Genomic DNA, 22641 nt, shown 5'->3' with positions numbered 1-22641 from the left:
GGACAAAAAAAGGAAAGGAGTAGAGGGAATTGAATAATAACATATATATTCATGACCTGACCATATGTGGTGAAGGGAAAATATATATGAAATAGGAAAGAGACGAAGGCAGATGATATTTGGACTATTCTCACAAAGTGAAAGTAGAAAATTGTGTCCTTTTCTTTGAAACGCAATTTCCTCACATATAAAAAGAACATGTCAGGACACTTCGCAGGGGAGGACAGCTATTTTTCTTGAAGAAGGGCACGAATAGAAAAAGGCTGGTTTTTCTTGTTTTTTCTCTGCAATATCCATCGCTCACGAAGACATCTTCCACATAGAGAAAACGCAAAGAGGGGTCCTTCAGAGACAAAGGTACAACAAAAGAAGAGGACGGATTACCCAAAAAAAAAAAAGGTCAAAAATCACTTCTAATGATTATCCAAATTCTGCTAATGATTTCATGCATATTCTTTCAAAAATGTAATTATTCTTATATTTCAACAGTGGTATCAGAGCAAGGTTAAGATGAAAAATGTATATTTGAGTGTTGTAAAAAGGTAAGAACCAAAAGAGAGCTTTTTGCAGCAAGCACCTTCATTTGCAGCAGTCAAAAAAGATTCTTGTAGCAAGCTATTTTTCGTTTGTAGCAGTAGCGGGTTGCTTCAGTAGTGGTTCTATTTTTGTAGCAACATTAATGGCCTCAGAAACATTTGTACAACCAACTATTCCACACTTTGATGATCACTATGATTGTTGGAGCATGCTAATGGAGAATTTTCTCAAGTCCAAGGAGTATCGAGATGTTGTTTCCTTAAGAGTTGTCAAACCTGAAGAAGTAGCTGTGTTGACAGTAGCACAAAGAACAGCTTTGGATGCATCAAATTGAAGGATCTCAAGGCCAAAAACTACATTTTCCAAGCAATTGATAGATCTATTCTAGAGACAATTCTTTGCAAGGATACCTCCAAGCAAATATGGGATTCCATGAAGAGGAAGTATCAAGGCTCAGCAAGAGCAAAGAGGTAGCAGCTTCAAACGCTTCGTTCGGAGTTCGAAATGCTACGAATGAAGTCGGGAGAGACAATCATAGACTTCTTCTCCCGGACAATGGCAATTGTCAATAAGATGCGAATTCAAGGCGACAAGTCGAAGGATGTCACATCATTGAAAAGATTTTTCAATCTTTGACACCAAAGTTCAACTTTGTTATTTGTTCCATAGAAGAAGCGAAGGATATTGAAGAACTCTCCATTGATGAGTTGCAAGGATCCTTGTTAGTTCATGAACAAAAACTCCTATAGCAAGAGATGAAAGAGCAAGCTTTGAAGGCCTCAACTGGAGATCATTATTTATTAGGAACAAGAGCAAATAGAGGAAGAGGCAGATGAAAAGGGAACAACAATCGCAATAGCTTCAACATTGATCAAAAGCCTAAAAGTCATTCCTATCGTGATTCTCAAGTGAGAGGAAGAGGTCGTGGAGGATGACATTCAACTAGTTTTAGGCCAAGGTCACTGACAATCAAAAGTGGAGTGTTTCATATGCCATAGGCATGGGCATTACAAATCTGAATGTCGAACTAATTTGAATAGACGAAGTGTGGAAAGAACTAACTTTGTAGAAAAAGAAAAAGTCTCTTTTGATGGTATGCCATGAGAAGGAAGAAACTCAACCAAACATGTGGCATCTCAATATTGCTATAGCAACCACATGTGTGGAGACAAGAAGATGTTTTCCGATCTAGGTAAATCATACCACAACACCGTGAAGTTTGGAGACAATTCTATTGTGTCTGTGATGATTGTGTCTGTGATGGGGAAATGAACTATGGCAATTCATCCAAAAGGGACTTCGGTTCAGACCATCTCAAATTTACTGTATGTCCGTGAATTGAAGACTAAGGGCGCGTTTGGTTGTGTTTCTGTTTAAAAATTGTTCCGAGGAACGAAAATAGAAAAAGTATTTCTGTTCCGGGGAACAATTTTTGAACAAAATACGCGTTTGGTAAACTTGTTCCGGGAATAAAAAATAAACAGAAACATGTTTGGTAAATTTGGATAATTTTTTTATTTCTTTTATTTTTCTATTTTTTCTTATTTTCCTTTTTTTCTTTTTCTTTTTCATTTTTTTCTTCTTTTGGCCGGTCGCCGGCCAAGGCCTTGGCGGCGACCGGCCGGCGAGGGCCGAGCTCGCCCGGCGGCGGGCGGCGCGCGCCGCCGGAGCCACCGCCGAGCGAGGCCGAGGCTCGCCGGCCGCCGGCGGCTCGGCCTCGCCGGCCGGGGGTGAGCTCGAGGCCGGATCGGGCGAGATCGAGCTCGCCCGGGCCGGCGCGAGGTCGGCCTCGCCATGGGCTGACTGGCGAGCTCGAGCTCGCCCGAGATCCGGCGAGGCCGACCTCGCCCGGCCGGCGAGCCTCGGCCTCGCCGAGCCACCGCCCCGTCGGCGTCGCTGGCGGTGGCTCGGCGAGGCCGAGGCTCGCCGGCCGCCGGGCGAGGTCGGCCTCGCCGGATCTGGGCGAGCTCGAGCTCGCCTGGCCATGGCGAGGCCGACCCTCGCCCGGCTACGGCGACGTCGGCCTCGCGGGGCCGGCGAGCCTCGGTGGCCGGGCGAGGCCGCCGGCCCTCGTCGGCCGGTCGCCGGCCGTGGCCGAGGCGGCACGGCCTCGGCCATGAAAGAAGAACAAGAAAATAAAAGAAAAAGAAAAAAAAAGTGTTTCGATTTGTGTTCCGAAACAAGAAACACAAAATTTGTGTTTCTTGTTTCGTTTCTTTTTGTTCCTTCTAAACAAAAGAACAAAAAAGGAACAAAAATGCACACAAACGCGTTTACATTCCTTTTTGTTCCCGAACAAAAAACAGAAAAACTGTTTAAAAACAAAAAAAAAGAAACGCAAACAAACGGGGCCTAATCTCGCTAAGTCTTTGGTCACCAAGAGAAGGGATATGAAATCTCTATCAAATATGGGATTTACAAAATCAAAGATGAGAAATTGGGTTTAATTGTCCAAGTCAAAATGACAGGCAATCAAATGTTTCCACTATATCTCCATAACACTACAAATTCATGTTTCTCTGCAAGATTGAAGGAGGAAGCTTAGCTATCACATTTTCGCTATGGGCATCTCAATTTCGTGGGTTGCAAATACTATATAAAAAAAAGACGGTGGTCTTCCTTAGATCTCTACTCCTTTGGAATTCTATGAAGATTGTTTTGTTAGCAAAGCAACATCATGCTCAATTTCCGCAAAGAAAATCATGGAAAGTAAAGAACCCGCTGGCGTTGGTCCATTTGGATATTTGTGGACCAATATCTCCAATTTCAATGGAGGTAAATGGTATATCATTACCTTCATTGATGATCTTAGCCGAAAGATTTGGGCGTATTTCTTGTAGAAAAATCTAAAGCTTGTGCAGCCTTCAAAAACTTCAAAGCACTTATTGAAAAAGATGGAGGAAATCAAATAAAGGTCATTCGTACGAATCATGGTAGAGAGTACAACTCACTTGAGTTTATAGATTTTTGTGTGAAGTATGGCATCAAGAGACAACTTACAGTAGCCTACACACCACAATGAAACAACGTATGTGAGAGGAATAATCGTACCATTCTAATTATGGTGATAAGTCTCTTGAGGAGAAGTATAATTTCAAAGACTTTCTGGCCTGAAGCAATCAATTGGAGCATTCATATTTTGAACAAAAGTCTCACTCTAGCTATTCAAAATATGACACTAGAAGAAGCTTGAAGCGGCCAAAGACCTACAGTAAATCACTTTAGAATTTTTGGGTGCATTGCCTACGCCCATGTTCTAGACCAAAAGAGGAAGAAGCTAGATGACGAGGGAGTCAAATGTGTTTTTATTGACATTAGTGATCAATCAAAAGCCTATAACATGTATGATCCTATAACCAAGAAAATTATCATAAGCCATAATGTGATTTTTGATAAAATAAAAAAATAAAAAACAAAACAAACCTGGCCGTGGGGTGAGCAAGGTGTTGGTAAGCAAGTTCCAATGAATTTTGAAGATGAAAATGAGCTGGTACAACAACTCACAACAACCCAAATCACCATAGGTAGTGTCCAAAGTACAGTGCAGCTGCAGAACGTGAAGATCGGCCTCATCGTGTTCAACAGAGACCTGCATGGATGAGTGACTATAAAGTAACAGGACTTGATCAATCTGAAGATCCACTTACCCATTTTTCTTTGTTTTCAGATTGTGATCCAACAACCTTTGATGAAGTAGTACAAAAAGAAAATTGGAGGATAGCAATGGATGAAGAAATTGCAACTATTGAGAGGAATAACACTTAGGAGTTGACAAATCTTCCAAAAGGACACAAAACCAGTCTAAAATGGTTTTACTAAGTAAGCTTAACAATCTATCAAAAGGGTGCATTTATGGTGTAAGCGGTAGTGAATTTGACCATCTTTCGCAAACAAACCCAACGCTGCATTTGATTGGCCGAAAATCACTCTACATCGGATATCTTTTATCCACTTCGATATTTGTCGTAATGTGAAAATATTGATAAAAAGAATTCTCACCTAGAGGGTGAGGTATAATGTGGGTATGGTGTATAAAATAAGTCAATCTTCCACACTTACCACATACTTTATTAGATATTAGAAATTTTATTATACCTTTGTCCATTTCTTCCTTATTTTATCTAATAAAGGCGAAATTCCTCAACAATAATGGACCTAGAACTTTTGGGTGGGGACCCAAATATTTTACTAGTATAGTTACGCCACGTACAATTATGATGAAGACTATCCAATCTAACAAGGACAGAAGGGAGAAGGGACTGACGTGACATCTCTCCCGGTCTCTCTCTCCCTCTCTCTCTCTATCTCTCTCTCTCTAGATCATGTTGTACTTGCTTCTGCCTTGACTTTGCCAAGATGAAAAGATAAAGATAAAGCAATCGATATGATAGACAAGCATTATTGAGCTATGGGCAAAAGCACGTTGGTTGTCCACCCCGCTTGGCCCTTTTTCTACTTGCTTTTTTTATCTTTTGACATGGCCAAGGACAAACGAGAAAGATAAAGCAATTGATCTGAAAATTGCATCGGATAGAATTAATTAATCTTATTTTTATAAGAGTCTATTTATTAATTTGCCCAGTAGTGAAAATTTCAATTCTTTTGTATGCAGGAGTAGATTTCGAATAAAAATGCGTTTGGTGAAAATTTTGTTATTGAGAACAAATTTTTCTTTTTTTTTTTCGGAAATAGATTTGAAACAGAATCGAGAATTAAAAAAAAAAAAAAAAAGTTGATTATTTATTTCCGGGAACAATTCTAGAATTAAGCACGTATTTTCTCTCTTTTCTTTTGTTTTTTCTTGTTCTTATTCCCTCTTTCTTCTTCTTCAACTGCTCCCGCCGCCGCTTGCGCCACCATCCACCGTACACCGCTCACTCCACCAATCGCCGGTGACCGGTTTAGCGAGCTCGTTGGAGGCTTGCCGGGCTAGGATGAGGTCCGACAAGCTCACTGAGGCTCGCCTAGCCACCGGCGAGCAAGGCTCGGCCTCGCCAAATCGAGTGAGGCCGAGCCTCGCCGGTGGCCGGGCGAGCCTCGGCCGGGCCTCCCCACCACCGGCGAGGCCACTCACCCAACCAAGGCTCGAGTGAGCCTTGCCTAACTGTCGGGCGAGGCTCAACCGACAAGGCACGACCTCACCGAGGGCCGGTGACACTCTAGTGACATTGCCAGCCACCTTGAAGAAGAAGAAGGGGAGAAAGAAAAAAAAAATTATCATAAGCCATAATGTGATTTTTGATAAAGAACAAACCTGGCCGTGGGGTGAGCAAGGTGTTGGTAAGCAAGTTCCAATGAATTTTGAAGATGAAAATGAGCTGGTACAACAACTCACAACAACCCAAATCACCATAGGCAGTGTCCAAAGTACAGTGCAGCTGCAGAACGTGAAGATTGGCCTCATCGTGCTCAACAGAGACCTGCATGGATGAGTGACTATAAAGTAACAGGACTTGATCAATCTGAAGATCCACTTACTCATTTTTCTTTGTTTTCAGATTGTGATCCAACAACATTTGATGAATTAGTACAAAAAGAAAATTGGAGGATAGCAATGGATGAAGAAATTGCAACTATTGAGAGGAATAACACTTAGGAGTTGACAAATCTTCCAAAAGGACACAAAACAATCGGGGTCGAGTGGGTGTACAAGACAATTGAACAAGAATGACAAAGTTGACAAGTGCAAGGCACGCTTGGCGGCGAAAGGTTACAAGCAAGAATTTGGAATGGACTACAAAGAAGTATTTGCACCTGTAACAAGACTTGACACAATCAGATTGGTGATTGCTTTAGCAACATGGAAATAATGGCCTATCTTCTAATCAGTTGTGAAGTCAGCATTCTTGTATGGTTACCTCCAAGAAAAGGTATTTGTTGATCAACCTTCTAGTTATGTGAAGCTTGGTAGTGAACACACAGTTTATAAATTGAAAAAAAAGCACTAAAAGAGTTAAAACAAGCTCCCCGAGCTTGGTATAGTCGCATTGATGCCTATTTTTTGAAGGAATGATTTAGAAAATGTCCATATGAGCATACACTCTTTATTAAAATTGTGATGGTGGAAAGTTGCCTCTTGTATGCTTATATATGGATGATCTTATTTTTACTGGGAATAATAGTGCCATGTTTAACAAATTCAAGAAGTCTATGATGGATGAATTTGAAATGATTGATCTTGGATTGATGCATTATCTTCTAGACATAGAAGTGATTCAATTTGCAGTTGGAATCTTTATGTCTCAAAAGAAGTATGTTCATGAGATTTTGGATAGGCTTCAAATGAATAATTGCAACCTTGTGACTGCTCGAACTAAATTTGTATTGAAGCTCTTGAAGGATCCTGATGGAAGCAAGATGGATAGCACTCTCTACAAGCAAATTGTTGGAAGCCTAGTGTATTTGTCACGGACAAGACCAGATATCATGCATGACGTGAGCCTTACAAGCAAGTATATGGAGCACCCAAGAGAGTTATATCTGTAAGCTACAAAAAGGATTTTTTGCTATTTGAAAGAAACTAAAAATTTTAGGCTATTTTATAAAAAGGGGAAAAAGTCATATTTGTTTGGACTTACATATAGCGATTATGCTGGAGATGTTGATGATAGAAGAAGTACTTCAGGATATGTCTTCATGCTTTGTTTAGAGGTGGTTTCAAAGTCTTCAAAGAAGCAATCAATCGTCACTTTATAAACAACTGAAGCAAAATTTGTAGCTGCAACTTCATGTGCCTGTCAAGCCATATGGTTATGGAAGATTCTTGGGGAGCTTCAGTTCAAATAGCAGGAAGCAACTACAATCTATTGTGTCAATAGCTTAGCCATCAAACTCTCCAAAAATATGATTTTACATGGGAGGAGCAAGCATATAGATGTGAAGTACCACTTCTTAAGGGATCTTACAAAGGATGAAGTAATTGAGCTAGTTTTCTGCAAAAATGAAAATCAAGTGGCTGATATATTCACTAAACCTCTAAAGTTGCCCACATTTTAGAAGCTGAGAAAGCTCCTTGGTGTCCGCTTGTTGGATATTCCAAATTGAGAGAATGTACTTTAAATTGATTGTTCAAAACATCAGTTTAAGGGAGGGAATGTTGAATAAGTCAATTTCCTTTTAATTTGTTTTTCACGTGTTAGTAGTCTATTGAGCAATACTCCTATTATATGGGGTTGTTGCTGCACATTAAGTTAGTGGGTTGGGGTAGTTACCTATTAGTGTAACCTATACAAAGGCTATGGTGTCAGTTTTATAAATATTAAGCAGACAGCTCTTCTTCTTGTGTGTGTCTCTCTCGGTCTTATATTTCAACAAGCAAGGCCTCTAAATAATGATGGAGCCATAATCCTACTGAAGGGGTAGTGAAAGGCTAATATTAAAGCTAAAATCTATGAGTGATTTCCTTAAATGTTTGAATGTTTGATTAATGTTTGTTTTTTGTTACATGTAGAAAATAAAATTGCATAATAGAATGATGTGTGTGTGCGCGTGCGCGCGCGTGTGTGTAATGTTATAAAAAAATTCTTTTATTTTTAAAATTGGGAGTACAATAGTGAAAAGTACCTATGAAAGTATTATAGTTAATACCACGAAAGATCTCAAACTGGTATTCATGTAACAAATTTATCTGAAACTAATTTTTTGACTATTAAAAACTCCAACTTAGTACACTTGCGATAAATTTATCTTTCATTAGCTTTTTGTCAAATTTGTTGGCATGGATGACATATGGTAAATGTGGTATGGTGACTAGTAAGTCCACACAGGAATCCATATAATAATATCACAAAAAACCCTAAACTAGTATATTTAAGATAAATTTATCCTAAACTAATTTGTTGTCATAAAAAACCTTAAACTGATACACACGTGACACATTTAACTCTGCCAATACTCTTAAACAAGGCCGAGTTGTGATGTGCAATCAAATTTATTTTGCAGATTTCTCTAACCTTGCCTCTCTATCATTGATACCTGAATTTTTTTCCTCTAACGTGTTTGATAATTGGATCAGTACCTTGTGGATTCTGAGGGAGCTCAAGCCCTAAGGCACGTCAAATATGAGAATGTGATTGCCTTGAACTATGTGACGCTGTCGGTCCACAATGCTAGGTGATGTATAGAGGCAATGTTAGAGAAATTTGGAAAATAAACTCGATTGCATAACTTGGCCTTGTCAAGGCAATGTTAGAGTATCATAGGGTAGTGGTGTTACCTTGCCGAGGAGAAGTTCTCGGCCGCAATCACTAGTCCAGCTAGCGCAAGGAAGATCTAAAAAACGTCACTTGTGAAGATGAGCAACGGTTATGAAGCATCGGACTTGAATAACTTGCTTCGAGCTCGATGACCAAGAACAGGGCAGAGCAGAGCACTTCCCGTGTTCTCCCGGAATTGGTATGGACGGAGAAAAGGTACTACCAGGAGTTTCCGAGATGATTATCAAGCGTCGATGACTGATGTATGGACGATTTCTCTCCGAATTTACTAGACGCCTTTCCGTGTATATTCTTGCTTTGTGACATCTAAGATGAAGTTCGACAAAAGTAAAAAGACACACACACCCCTCTAAGATGAACTCTCTCTCTCTCTCTCGGATCTGAAGATGAGCCCACGCGCGGACTGAGACTGTTATGGCCTATATAATAAGTTGATGGGCCTGAGGCCGTTTGCTATTAAGTGTGAATTCTTTTCAAAACAGACGTATTTAGGCTTCGGCCTCACCATTTAACTGGGGGCGAGGTTATATTAAAACCCTTCTTTTTTATTACCTATTTTATATATAGATATGTGTGTGTGCGTGCGCGCATCTATGTTATCTTTATAAAAGTGTGCTCAATTAATCGACAAAAATTCAATTGTCAATAATTGCCCCTCTTTAAAAAAGGATTTGGAGAGGTTCCTTTCAAAGATAAAAAAGATACCTAAATTTTGTTGACAAATAACGTGATGGAATTCTAGCTAGAGCCATGCCCGAAAGCACTAAATTAAGCACTAAATCAAGGTCTTGACGTTACTTGTCTTTGGTGTTACCCCCGTCGATTGATCGATTGATTTCTTCCTCTCTTTTTTTCAATATTAGTAATTTAATTTATTTCTACATTTTTAACTTTCCAATTTTTTATAGAGAAGTCATTGTTAAGATGATCTTAACTCATGAAAAGGGCTTATTAACTACAACTTCCCACATATTCTCAATAGGAAGGCTATTGATCACATCCATTAATGTAGCAAATGAATTTGGACACTCATTATGCCTCGCAGTTTAATTGTCAAACGTATTGAGAATCATTCACAATCAATACACATTGACCAATCCAAAATGTATTTTCAAGTGACTATAATGTGGGCTTGGTCGCAGTTACAAATTTGAAAATTTAAATTTAATTAAAAAAAAAAGTGAAAGATGATGAAATATCTTACGGTTGTCCCAATTATTTTGAAATTATCATTTTGTTAACACAAGAAATCATATTAACAAATTCATGATATTTCGTAAAGGAAGTTTCATAGAGCAACTTCACCTTCTCTCATTTGCATGTGTCCATTCCAATTATATAGTGAGTATACCGTAAATATAACGCTAGTTGTATTTGGTCATCTGGATTTTTACTATAATAGAATTAGATAGAAATAAGATGTGAGATCCAACAATTTTGTAATATTTCATTTACTGTTTGATGAAAAAAAAAATTGTCAAATGGCATCATCCCTCTCAAAAAGTGACGGGGCCTTCCTTGCCTTTCAATTTCCCAAAGAAACCAGTTAAATTGTTTAGCCGCTTTTGGGAAATTTGGACGGAAATGTCCCTTATTGGGCTGACTGCAAAGTTCCCTTTACGACAAAAAGAAATATGGAAAATGATTAATGAAAAGAAAACCAATAAAATACACAACAAAACAAAACCTATTATTTTGTAATTACATATACGATCATCAATTGAGCGACCATCAACAACTAAGATCAAGCAACAATGGCCTTGAGATTTGTGACTTGAAGATCAAATGGTCATGGCTGCTCCTAGCTCAAAGCTTTTAAGTGTCATGACGACCTCGAGTTTCGTGACTCGAAATTAAGATCTAGTGGACATGGCTACTATGAGTTTTATGACTCGAAAAACCTTGCACCCAGGCCATTGCGAGCTCAAATTAAGTGGCCATCCCTACGAGCTTGCCACAACGCTCACGAACTTGAGCATGAACATTCATGGTTGCGGAAAGTTAGAAATTCAGCCTGCACCGTAGCAACTACAATGGACCCCGTCTCTCTCTCTCTCTCTCTCTCTCTCGTAATTCTGTTTTCATTTTTATTATTTAATATGGCATGCTATTTAGAGTCATATAACATCGTGGAACGAATTGTAACCTGATACGTGTATTTCAATGTCTGTTTGGGAACTTTTGCTATTACATGCCAACAAAATCGATCGGCAAGTGAAAAAGTATATTGGGACAGTTTCTAAGGCCCCGTTTGTTTGCGTTTCTTTTTTTTGTTTTTAAACAGTTTTCTGTTTTTGTTCTCAGGAACAAAAAAAGGAACAAACGCACACGCGTTTGTGTGCGTTTACATTCGTCTTTTTGTTCTTTTGTTCCCAGGAACAAAAAAAGCAAAACAAGAAACACAAATTTTGTGTTTCTTGTTTACGGAACACAAATCAGAAACACTTTTTTTTTTTTCTTTTATTTTCTTGTTCTTCTTTCATGGCCGAGGCCGGTCGCCGGCCTCGGCCACGGCCGGCGACCGCCGACGGGGCTCGGCGGCCTCGCCCGGCCACGGCGAGGCTCGCCGGCCCCAGGCGAGGCCGACGCTCGCCGTAGCCGGGCGAGGCCGACCTCGCGCCGGCACAGGCGAGCTCGGCCTCGCCGGATCTCGCCCGTCCGGCGAGGCCCGAGCTTCGCCCGGCGGCGCGAGCCTCGGCCTCGGGCGATGGCCCGGCGAGGCCGCGGCTCGCCGGCCGGCTAAGCGAGCTCGGCCTCGCCGGATCAAAGCGAGCCGACCTCGCGCCGGCCAGGGCGAGCTCGATCTCGCCCGATCCGGCCTCGAGCTCGCCCCGGCCGGCGAGGCCGAGCTCGCCCGGCGGCGGCGAGCCTCGGCCTCGCTGGCGGTGGCCTCGAGCGAGCCGCGCCTGCCCGCCGTGGGGCGAGCTCGGCCCTCGCCGGGGTCGCGCCGGCCAAGGCCTTGGCCGGCGACCGCCAAAAGAAGAAAAAAATGAAAAAGAAAAAGAAAAAAAGGAAAAATAAGAAAAAAATAGAAAAAATAAAAGAAATAAAAAAATTATCCAAATTTACCAAACATGTTTCGTTTATTTTTTTTTTATTCCCAACAAGTTTACCAAACGCGTATTTTTGTTCAAAAATTGTTAGGAACAAATACTTTTTTCTATTTACGTTCCAGAACAATTTTTTAAACAAACACAACCAAACGCGTCTTGCAAAAAATGTTGAAAGAGGCCCTTTTACATTAAAAAAAATATAGAGCGCAATTTTTCTTTGTACAACTTTACATGCCAACAAAAATTGACCAGCAAGTGAAAAAGTGTATTGGGACAATTTCTAAAATATTGCAAGAGGCTTTTTAACATTAAAATTTATATATCGCAATTTTTATTTTTGTACAAAAATAAAGGAATAAAATGTGACATTATTCCTTTAAATAAAATAAAACACCAAAACCAAAACGTTCCCTTCCACAGTTCTCATATTCAGTTTTTTTGGTAAGGTCTCAAATTTAGTTATTCACCTCTCACAAAGTGAAAATTGTAGTTATTAACTTATCATGCAACATTTACAAATTCAGTATGACTATCATGTCATGCTAGCGAAGCTCTTTAGTAAATTATAATAATAGAATCAGATATTTTTATATTCTGTCATATTATTTATTTGATAAAAATTGCATATAAATATCAAATATATAAAAATAATAAAAAATTCTCATGATTCACTGATATATAATTAAAACAGACATGTGATATTTGATAATCGACATCGCCTATTCAGTCTTCTTACGTCACGACTGGCATTTTAGCTCATCCCCAATTGCTTTGGACGGACATCACCAGTTAGCTGGTACGAACTCTCGCCTTCCAAATCTTATCTTTTAGAGTGATCTTTCTTTTGTTTTCATATTCCCAAGTCGTGGTTTCTTCATGTACCCGTTCGCACAGCCATTGATTTGCTTTTCTTTTTTTGGGGATCGGTGCCCACAACCTTTGATTGCATCATGTGAAAACCGACAAAGTAGGTGCGGCTACGTGTCGTGCCGGCGGTGGTGCTTTTCATTTTTGGATTATAATTTTCACATTCGAAATAGAGATGCTTCTCTACTGTTGTTATACACCTTTCATACGGTGTTGCGACAACCAATCAAAAGTAAATTACATTCGTGTGACGCTATAGAGAATGAGATTTGTAGATAAGACGTACAAAATGATAATTAATCAATTATACCATATGATAATTATCAAATGGTAAATTCATCACATGAAAATTCTTTTTCTATCTTTAAGCCACTTAATAGTAGGACAAACATCCTTTGACAAAATTCATAGATTTACATTTATGCTAAATTAGAACATAAATCTTCTACCCTGTATGTTACTCTATTCAATGTCTCAACAACCGATTTATAAGAATGAGTTATTTTTCAATAATTAGTATCTGTCAAGACACCCAAAGAAGCATTTTACGATCTCCACCCACCAAACTAAGGATAGAAAGCTTGAAGTTTTAAATTAAATGAGGGGAATTACCTAATAAGTCATAAATCTATTATATGGACGTTAATTTAGTCTTAGACTTTCTAATTTTGGCAATTTAGTCATGAACTTTTGCGTAGAATTTTAATGTAGTTATTTAATTTAATATTCACTTAAAGTTGCCAATGTAACAATCTAGTTATTGCTGACTTTGCTACGTTAGCAATTTTTAGTGGAAATTAGTCAAAATGACTATATTGAAATCTTGCATAAAGATTTAGAATTAAATTGACAAAATTGAAATTTTTAAAATTAAGTTGACATATAAGCAATAATTTTATGATTAATTGGACAATTTCCCAGATTCAAGACACTAATATATATATATATATATATATATATATATATATATATATATCGGCCTTATTTTTACTTTGTATTAAATTGGATTTATATTTATTATTGATTACATTATCTTTCAAGCATATATAGCATTGCTTTGTAGGTTTATCTAGAAAAAAATTTGTCAATGCTTTTTTACCTTTTTTAAAATTCTGTAGAGAAAGTGAAAGGTATACAAACATATATGAGGAATAATGCCACAAAAAAAAAAAAAAATTCTAAACTATGTCCAATGTATCACTAATATCCCAAAATTCTTTCCATGTCACAAAAACTCCAAACCTTATATCAAAGTGACAAAACTATCCTATACTAACCAAAATGAGTTCTTAAATTTCATTCACTAAATTGTTAATACTTCAAATTTTTTCATGTCATCAAATCCTAAACTTTTATCAACGTGATAAGAAAAAGTTTGAACCTTGGTGTTAATTGGTATAATTTAGAATTTTTGTGACATGATCAAATAATTGAGATTTAGTGTTACAGCACACATAGTTTAGAATCTTTTGTGGTCTTTATATGCTATGCTCGTGCAAAGGTTCTTTGCGTAAAACGACAAGATCTCAAGTTAGATAATAAAGCAGAATGATGATATCATGTGCGACATCTCATGTGCGACATCAGCGCACTCGTCACTATTCTTTCTTGGGCACCCTAGATTTCCTCTGTTTCACTTTTTTTTTTTTTTTTTTTCTAATTTCAGCGCGTGCTGTACTGAAAACGACTAAACGGGGACATTATCATATTTGCTTCTTCTTCTTTTTTTATCATATTTGCTTTGAAAAGCTAAAATTGCAGCACTGGTCATTCATGGTCCCCCGTCAACGTGTTTTTCAATCTTTGAATAAATGCACTGTGCGCATCATTTCGTCAGCTCTCATTACGGGACCACGCGGAGAAAATATTAGGTAGGTTTTACACTTCACGTAGGCGAAATGTAAGACCATAGAAAAGTCGTGGCAAATTTGGGCCCACCTGTCAGGCTCCACTTCTCCGTTAACGCTCCGTCTCTCTCCCTTTTACTCTCTCTCCTCCCCTCCGTTTCTGCCGACAACTCTCTCTCCCTCTTCTCTCTCTACTTCTCTTTTTTTCTGCCTGCAACGCTCCCTCTCCCTCTTCTCTCTCTACTACTCTTTTCTCCAACCGCCACCACCGTCACCAACTCTCCTCCTCCTTCCGTAATAGACTCGCTCCAAGCGCCACCGCCGCCGCCGGACTCGTCATCGTCCTCAAGCAAGACGATCGTCAAGGCGGTGGCGGCCACTGTGGCCAGCTCGCTGGTCGTCGCCACGCTGTTCTTCTTCGCAATCCAAAAGCAGAGACGCCGAAAGTGTCCGGACCATGGACAGGCGGAAGCGGGAGGCTTCACGGCGATGCCTCGCGGGGACTTTGCGCGGTTCGGAGGGCATATGATCAAGGGGCTCACAAGCACGCCGACGTTCATACATGGCTGTTACGGCCTGTGCGGGGAGGGGGGGGGTGCGGAACGCAAAGACTTGCTCGAGAAGATCAGACCCATCTCCCAATTGGTCTCTGGGACGACAACCAAACGGGCAGACGGACAAGGATAGATGAAATGAAAAATAAAAACCCAAACTTTCTTGAAGAATTTCAGCAGGCGGGGTCGGACGCGGAACTGGGAGGAGGAAATGAGTAAATGGATTTAGTAAACGGACGTGTAGGCGTATCGGGTCGGCTTCTGTTTCCTTATTTAATGCGATTTCATCACGTGGGTCGTCCTCGCCTGTTCCTGGGTATTGTTTTTTCCCGTCCACCATGGACGACACTCGCAGCCAGCCATGGACAACACTCGCTCGACCTCAAACTCGGAGCTTTGGTTAGCGCTCGAGTTTCGAGCTCGGCCTCAAGCCATCTCACCGCAAACGAAGCTCAATGCGGTCTCCGTCCGGCGGCACACCGTCCCTCCTCGACCTGAAGCGGCCATGAGCAGACTCGAGCTCGAGCCATGGCAGACGCAAGAGAAAGAAAAGAGAAGTGGAGAGAGAAGGAGGGACCGAGGGAGTTGTGCGCAGAAACGGAGGGGAGGAGAGAGAGTAAAGGGGAGAGAGTGGGCGCTGACAGGTGGGCCCAAAATTTGCCACGTCGACTTCTCTATGGTCTTACATTTCGCCTACGTGGACAGTAAAACCTACCCAATATTTTCTCGACCACGCGTAGCATAGCATTGTCGCCCCTTCTCGATTCCACTGCAATCCTTAAATCATCAGTGAGTTGTCTGTCAGTTTCGATGTATCTTTCATCATTGTCGTTTCATGTCGTGACTCACGCTGTTTTGGGGTACGATGGTCATCGGTGAAGAGGCAAAATGAAGAGCAGGAGGAGGACGGTGATTCACGTGTTTGAATAGCTGTAGGGCCGCAATGTCTGAGAAAATCGGCATCGTATCTGAACAAAAAGGAAAGAAAGGGCATCGTGATCGTCTCGTTTCCCTTTATAACGTAGAGAAGCAAAAGGTACTGTAACTTCACTTATATTTGTTGTCCGGTATTCATCAATTGCTCTCTCTCTCTCTCAGTTATTAAAATATTTAAATTTTAAACACTTTAACCTAATCATGCAAACAATTAAGTAAGAGGAAATCATACGAATAATGAAAAGTATACAGATCACGTAAGCAAACAATGTGAGAAACTTTACCATCCCTCTATTTACAAGAGGTCTCAAATTCAAATATTTTTCATATTCTTATTTTCTTTCCTTATTAGTCCACTCTGCACATGAAAAGTACTAGAAAATTTAAATATTAAACAATGCATTCCTCTGATTTTTAATTAATTAACAATGATTTCATAAAATATTTGATATACTTGTCTCATACACGCCCTAAGCAAACCCACAATCATTTTTATCTTACTTGTCCATATTTTGTTGTGAAATTTGTTTATTGCTAGAAAATGAAAATTGTCATATGTAAGTGGATAAAGAATGCGTAGTAGTAATTAAAAAGGAAGTTAGCAAAGGAGGGGTAACTAGTCAAGGTAGATTAACCGCTTAATTACTGTTTTATTTCTAATTGGAAGAGTTGTGAGGTAGTTTTAGGGATAAGATTTGCTTTTGTGAAAAGTCGAACGGAACTCAGTTTTGACCTTAATACATGCACATGTAGATGAGAAAGAAAATTTCAAAAGACCCGCCATTAAAATTCATTTTCTCAAAATACCTCCAAATTGTGCTACCGCATTGCGATGGACCCCCATCTCATTGCTGGTGATAAAAAAGCACCTTTGACGGCCACGGACGTCACGTGCGAAGATTTTCAATGTGTGTATTTTTAAAAAGTAATGCTATACATAGCAAGAAATCTTACACCGGCTGGTGAAATGATGCCAAATATTACATGATATGTACATGTTTTTACAGTAAAACCCTTACTCCTCTAGTATCTAATATCACAATTATATTTTAAACTCAATATCATCTGTTTTGAAAAATAACTATCATGATCTTATATTTCTTTTGGTCATTAAATACTAGCAAGATATATTGATAATAGCCTAGAGCATTGCCTTCTCAAAGAATAAGAGCTTAAAGTATATGGTAATATCAGTTTCTGGAGAATATATTCTCCAAACTTTTATCAGAGCTAAATTTGCCTCTTCTTTTAACTTTTAAGGGCTTCTTTATTCTTTGAACACTTCAGACAATGCAGATGAAGAAATATTCTTCGATGCTCAGGGTTGTACATGACGAGCCCAATTCATCATAGCTTTTAGTATGGGTAAGGACTGACATGATTTAATGGTCAAAGAGCATTGGGTTACAATGCCTTTTGGGTTGAACTTGTTGCTTGATCTTTCTCAACATGGATATTTAATATCTATTTCTTGATATTGTAATTCATGTTAAGTTTTGTTAATAACAATAAATAGAGTAAAATGATAAAGAGATCAAATAAGTAAAATCGAGCAAATAATCAAGAACTGCCATGACAAAACCAAAAAAAAAAAACAAAACAAAAATAATCTTTGGCTACAAAGTTTTACATACAAGTTATTAGCTTATGTATCCACTTGTGAATTTATGCAATGGTTTTTTAGAGTTGGAGATATTAAAAATAATTATGGTCATTTAATTCTATGCAATAGTTTGCTGTACATACTGATTTAATTGCGTGCCTCACAACAATATGTTATTTTAAGGATATTAATGTTCTGTGACCATTAGAAATATTTACAAGTTCAACAAATAATCGATTTCTATGCACATTAATGATCTAAAGTTCGTAGACATAAGTCTTTGTATATATTTTTTGCGATAGGCTTGGTGGTTGACCAAGTGCAGTATGAGAGTTATTTGGCGAACTCCAAGATCCAAATTCAGATTTCAAAATTCCTTTTGGTCTCAATTTCTCTATAAAAGGCAATTTTCGTAAAAGAGAGCAATCGATTTAGGACCTTTCTAGAGGTGAATCACCAATGACGATGGAAGTATTCAAGCATTTCTAGAAGAAGAAGAAGAGAGATCCAACAGTCCACCAGAGCTGTCCAGTTATTTGAAGTACGGAGATTATTTCTTTTCATAAAAGAAAGTCACATAGCCATTAACATTTTAATAAAAAAAGCCACCAAAGATTTTTTTACTAGAATTTGTCGCCAAAGTCACTCAAACGATCATTTTTCCTCTCCAAGTGACATTTAAGTAATCCAACAAAAAGTTTTGACATATAAGTATCATACAAAAGTTATGATATTTTGAATGTAGCTTTATAAGATTATCTAATGTTTATTATATCTCAAAATATTTTTTTTTTTAAAATTCTATAGAGAAAGTAAAATGTATATATATATGAGGAAAAATACCATAAAAAATCTCCATTACATTCATTATGCGAAAGTTCTTTTCATGTCTGAAATCAGATGATAAAAGTACCATTTGCCCATCACAAAATGTTCCTAAACTTTGCTTTTTTGGGGGAGGGAGGGAGGGAGGGGGGTGTCTACTTCGAAACTTAGTTCACTATGTTATTAATGATGATAAAAGTTGGAGTATTAACGGCAATGGGTGTAGTTTATAATATTTTGTGACATGATATATGTTTGGGGCTTCCCATTCGGCATAAGGGTTTCTTTCTGGTACTAAAAAAGCTTCATATGCAATGCTCACTCAAAAGGTAATTTTGAAACGACAAAATCTCAAGTAGATAACAAAGGGACTAGGTGATATCATGAGGACCATCAACGTACTCGCCACCATTCCTTCTTAGGCACGCTATGATCTCATCTTTCTCATCTTTCATTTCTAATTTTAGTGGAAAACGACGGGACATCACCATCGTCTTCTCGCCAGCAAAGATGAACCTATTTCTGTTCGTGAAGCAATGGCCACCGGTCCCGAGTTTACACAACAACTGACACACTGTCCTTTCTCCTTTTCAATCATTTTACTTTTATATTCCTCTTTTGAAAGGTTTTCTCTTCTTCTTTTTCAAAGAAAAGAGACCCACACAAGTTCACTATTCAAAGAAGTAAAGAGCGTTGAGGAACCATCACCAAGGCTGCATTATAACTCTTTGAAAGAAATTTTCTCCCTATTCAAAAGCAATATGATAAGAAATTTCGCTAGTAAATGGTACGAATGGTACTTATTAATTAATTCATAAAGAAATTTACAGCCTTTGATACATTGACTGTCTTGTATTATATAAGTGGTCACAACGTATGAGGAGTTAAAAAGAGAGCATAATTACCGACAAAAATCTAATCTAGTTACCAATATTGGTAATTGTATTTCGTACGATGCCAATTTATTTTCCTATTGATAATATATAAAGAGACACTAATTCTTTGAAAATCACGAAATATTTTCAACTAATTGCTTAATAAGTGCTTGTGATTTATGAGATATTATCTACCATAATGCATAAATAATTTCGGCTTTTTAATTTTGTATTATGTAAACTTTAATTTTCTACCCCCATTTTTCTCCGATTCTCATTTATACCCCTCTCTGATGCAAAACTGATGTGGGTCAATGCATCGGTCGTTCTTTCAAATAGTTAATGCAGCATTTGTCTTGGCACTATCAAGGTCTCCTCTGTTCTTTGAACAATGGACCTGTGGAGGTCATTTCGTCAGTCTCATCTCAGATTACGTGTGGCGTTGTCGTTCGTTCTCCTCAAAAGAAGGTGAATCGGTTTTTTTTTTTTTTTGTCAAAAGAAAGTAAATCATCGAGTCGTTGTCATTTCTCAGTATATTTATTGGGGTTTATTCGTCTCGTGCCTCACGCTTGATTCCCAGGGGATAAAATTCGCAGGGGCTAGGCTCGGATAAGAACAGAGCGATTCGAATGTCGATAAAACTGAAGTCAGGTGAGAGAGAGAGAGCAGTTAGTGAGACCAGACGAGAAAAATAGGTGAAGTTTAAAGCACCTCCTCCTTTTCTATATATCATCGAGGAAAGAGGCAAGGATTATGCTTTTTCCTTTTCTTATTCAGTCGATGCCATGTCGATGTGTCGGGCATCACTGCCCTACACCTACGCCTATTCCAACACGTGAATCACCGTCCTTCTAGTCTTTATTTCTTTTATTTTCTTTCTATCAGTAACAATTTTTCTCTTATTCTTTTTCATTTTCTTTTATTTCCTTGGGTTTAGAAAACTTAATCCCCATATATTTCCCCATCCAGTAGGACATGTCCACCTGTATAAGCACATTCAAGCGGACACAAAATAGCCAATTTTCACTTTAATTACTTTTATCAACCCAAAAATTCATAAAACCGTGCTATCATTAATTGCTTTGATTTGTTTGTCTTTACAAGGGAAAGGATGCAGATGTGACAATTAATACCATATATATTTCGTTTTTTTTGCATAAAATATAATATTTTTGAAAAAATATTTTCCAAAAGTCATTTTTCCAGAAAAAATGATAATATTTTCCAATATTTGGCTGACTCTTGAAAATAAACTAAAAATATTTTCCATTGTTTAATATGAAAATTTTGATTTGATTTTTCTAAATAGACATAACTATTAGAGTGTTAATAACTTGTGCATAAGCAGCTAGAAAAGTGGATACGGGCACTAGAGTCCTAAGTCTAGTCTCAATGGACCTCAGCCCAAGCATCAAAATCAAAGCATGTGCACTTAGGTCTCGGACATGACCTTGATGGATTGCGGCATGAGTGTTGTGATATTGTGCCTAGCCTTAATGGATTTGAGTGCGGGCATTAGGGTCTCGGGCTTAGCTTTGATAGACTTAGGCACTGACATTGGGATCTCGGCCACTAAGGACCCTAGTTCAAATGCCGAGGACCTAGGCATGAACTTTGCAAACCCAAGCCCGAGTGTTGGGGACTAGAGCTTAAGCATTGGGGACATAGTTATAGCCTTTATGGATTAAAGCCTAGGTGTTAGAGATTTGAGCTTAGATACTGGGATCCTACACTTGGCTTTTATGGACTTAGGCTTGGGTGCCGAGGCATTGAGCACGTGCAATGGGGCTTTGAGTTGGGCCTTGATGGACTCAAGTGGGGGCATCGGAGGCCCAAGCATAGACATTGATCTTGGGCTTGACCTTGATGAACTCGGACACAAGTGTTGAGGACCTAGGCTTGAGCACTAGGGTCATGGGCTCTCCCCAATGGTCTTGGGCCTAAGTGTTGGAAACCTAATCTTGGACGTTGGGACCTGGGAATAGCGGTGATCGCGTCTAGGGTGGATAGGATCTAGACCTGGACCCTGTACCCAACCGTGTTATAACTGGTTCCTTTTTTTTTGGGGCCCTTTACCCAACCCTATTTGTATTGGACCCCGTACTCGACTCGCTCTGTTTTTCCAATTTGGTTTCGAGGTCAACCCTATTTCCATTAGAACCTATTTTGCAATCTCCCGATGTCCTATACGACTTCGAATTTTATATTAATACTCAAGAAAATAATGTAATCCTCCTAATTTGTATTGAAACATTAAGCACTTGTAATAAATAAATACATTGACTTTTTGACTAAACGAAAAATTAAGGATTCATAAGGCTAATTATAATAAATAATATCATAAGGCAAAGAATTAGCAATAAACATGAGTCTAATATTAGTCTTATTCCTACAACTATTACATGAAGTTACTCACTTATGCAAGCATAACTCCTCATATAAAAGAGAAATTAGGCGAGCCAATCCATGCGATACACAAGAATTTAGCAACGACGAACACCATCCATCCATTGGACGGTGCGAGAGGGAGTCGGTGAGGGAGGGAAGCAAGTGAGAAAGAGGAATGACAAATGAGGAGTGCCGTGCATGTTTGAAAGAGCTAAGAGGAAAAACATCGTGTGATTGCAGGAGTAAAAATAGAAATCGGGGGAAAAAAAAGGGTTTTGGACCTCTACTTACAAAACTGGTTCAGGAACTGGTTCCAATTGGTCCAGGAACCCGTTTCCGACTGAGTACTCACTTGGAACTTGTTCCTGAACCAGTTTAAATCGGTTCCGAATTTCGGGAACCGATTCTCGGACCGGTTTTAATGGGAACGGTTCCCCACCCTATTTTCTGGGTGGGCTAGTCCGGGAACTAGGTATACCCGGTTCAGTTGCACACCCCTACCTGGGAAGTAGCATTGGAGTTTCTATGCCCAAGTTTAGAGTTTTAAATCCAAATGTTAATACTTAATCATATTTTGGAAAGTGATATCCGGTTTTTTAAAGAGGAAATCATTTTTCTAAATTTAAAAATAGGCTTTTCCATTGACTCATTTTCCTCGGTAAGCCAAATGTCGAATAATGAGAAAAATGTTTTTTTGAAATATATTTTTCACGAAATAAATGGAGCTTAAGTGGAATTATTTTTCTTAGGAAATTGATTAATGCAAAGACTTTGAATATGTATTTTTTTTTTTCAGAAGAGCAATGATACGTATAGTTAGGAATCTTCCAGTGGCCGGTGAAATTTATATATGATGCCAAATATTCCATGATATATATATATGTTTATGCAGTGAAATAACCATATTCCCCTAGCATCTATTATCACAAAATAATTTTA

This window comes from Eucalyptus grandis, chromosome 8 (assembly GCF_016545825.1).
Source record: "Eucalyptus grandis isolate ANBG69807.140 chromosome 8, ASM1654582v1, whole genome shotgun sequence".
Lineage (NCBI taxonomy): Eukaryota > Viridiplantae > Streptophyta > Magnoliopsida > Myrtales > Myrtaceae > Eucalyptus > Eucalyptus grandis.
Note: the sequence above shows the minus strand (reverse complement) of the source record.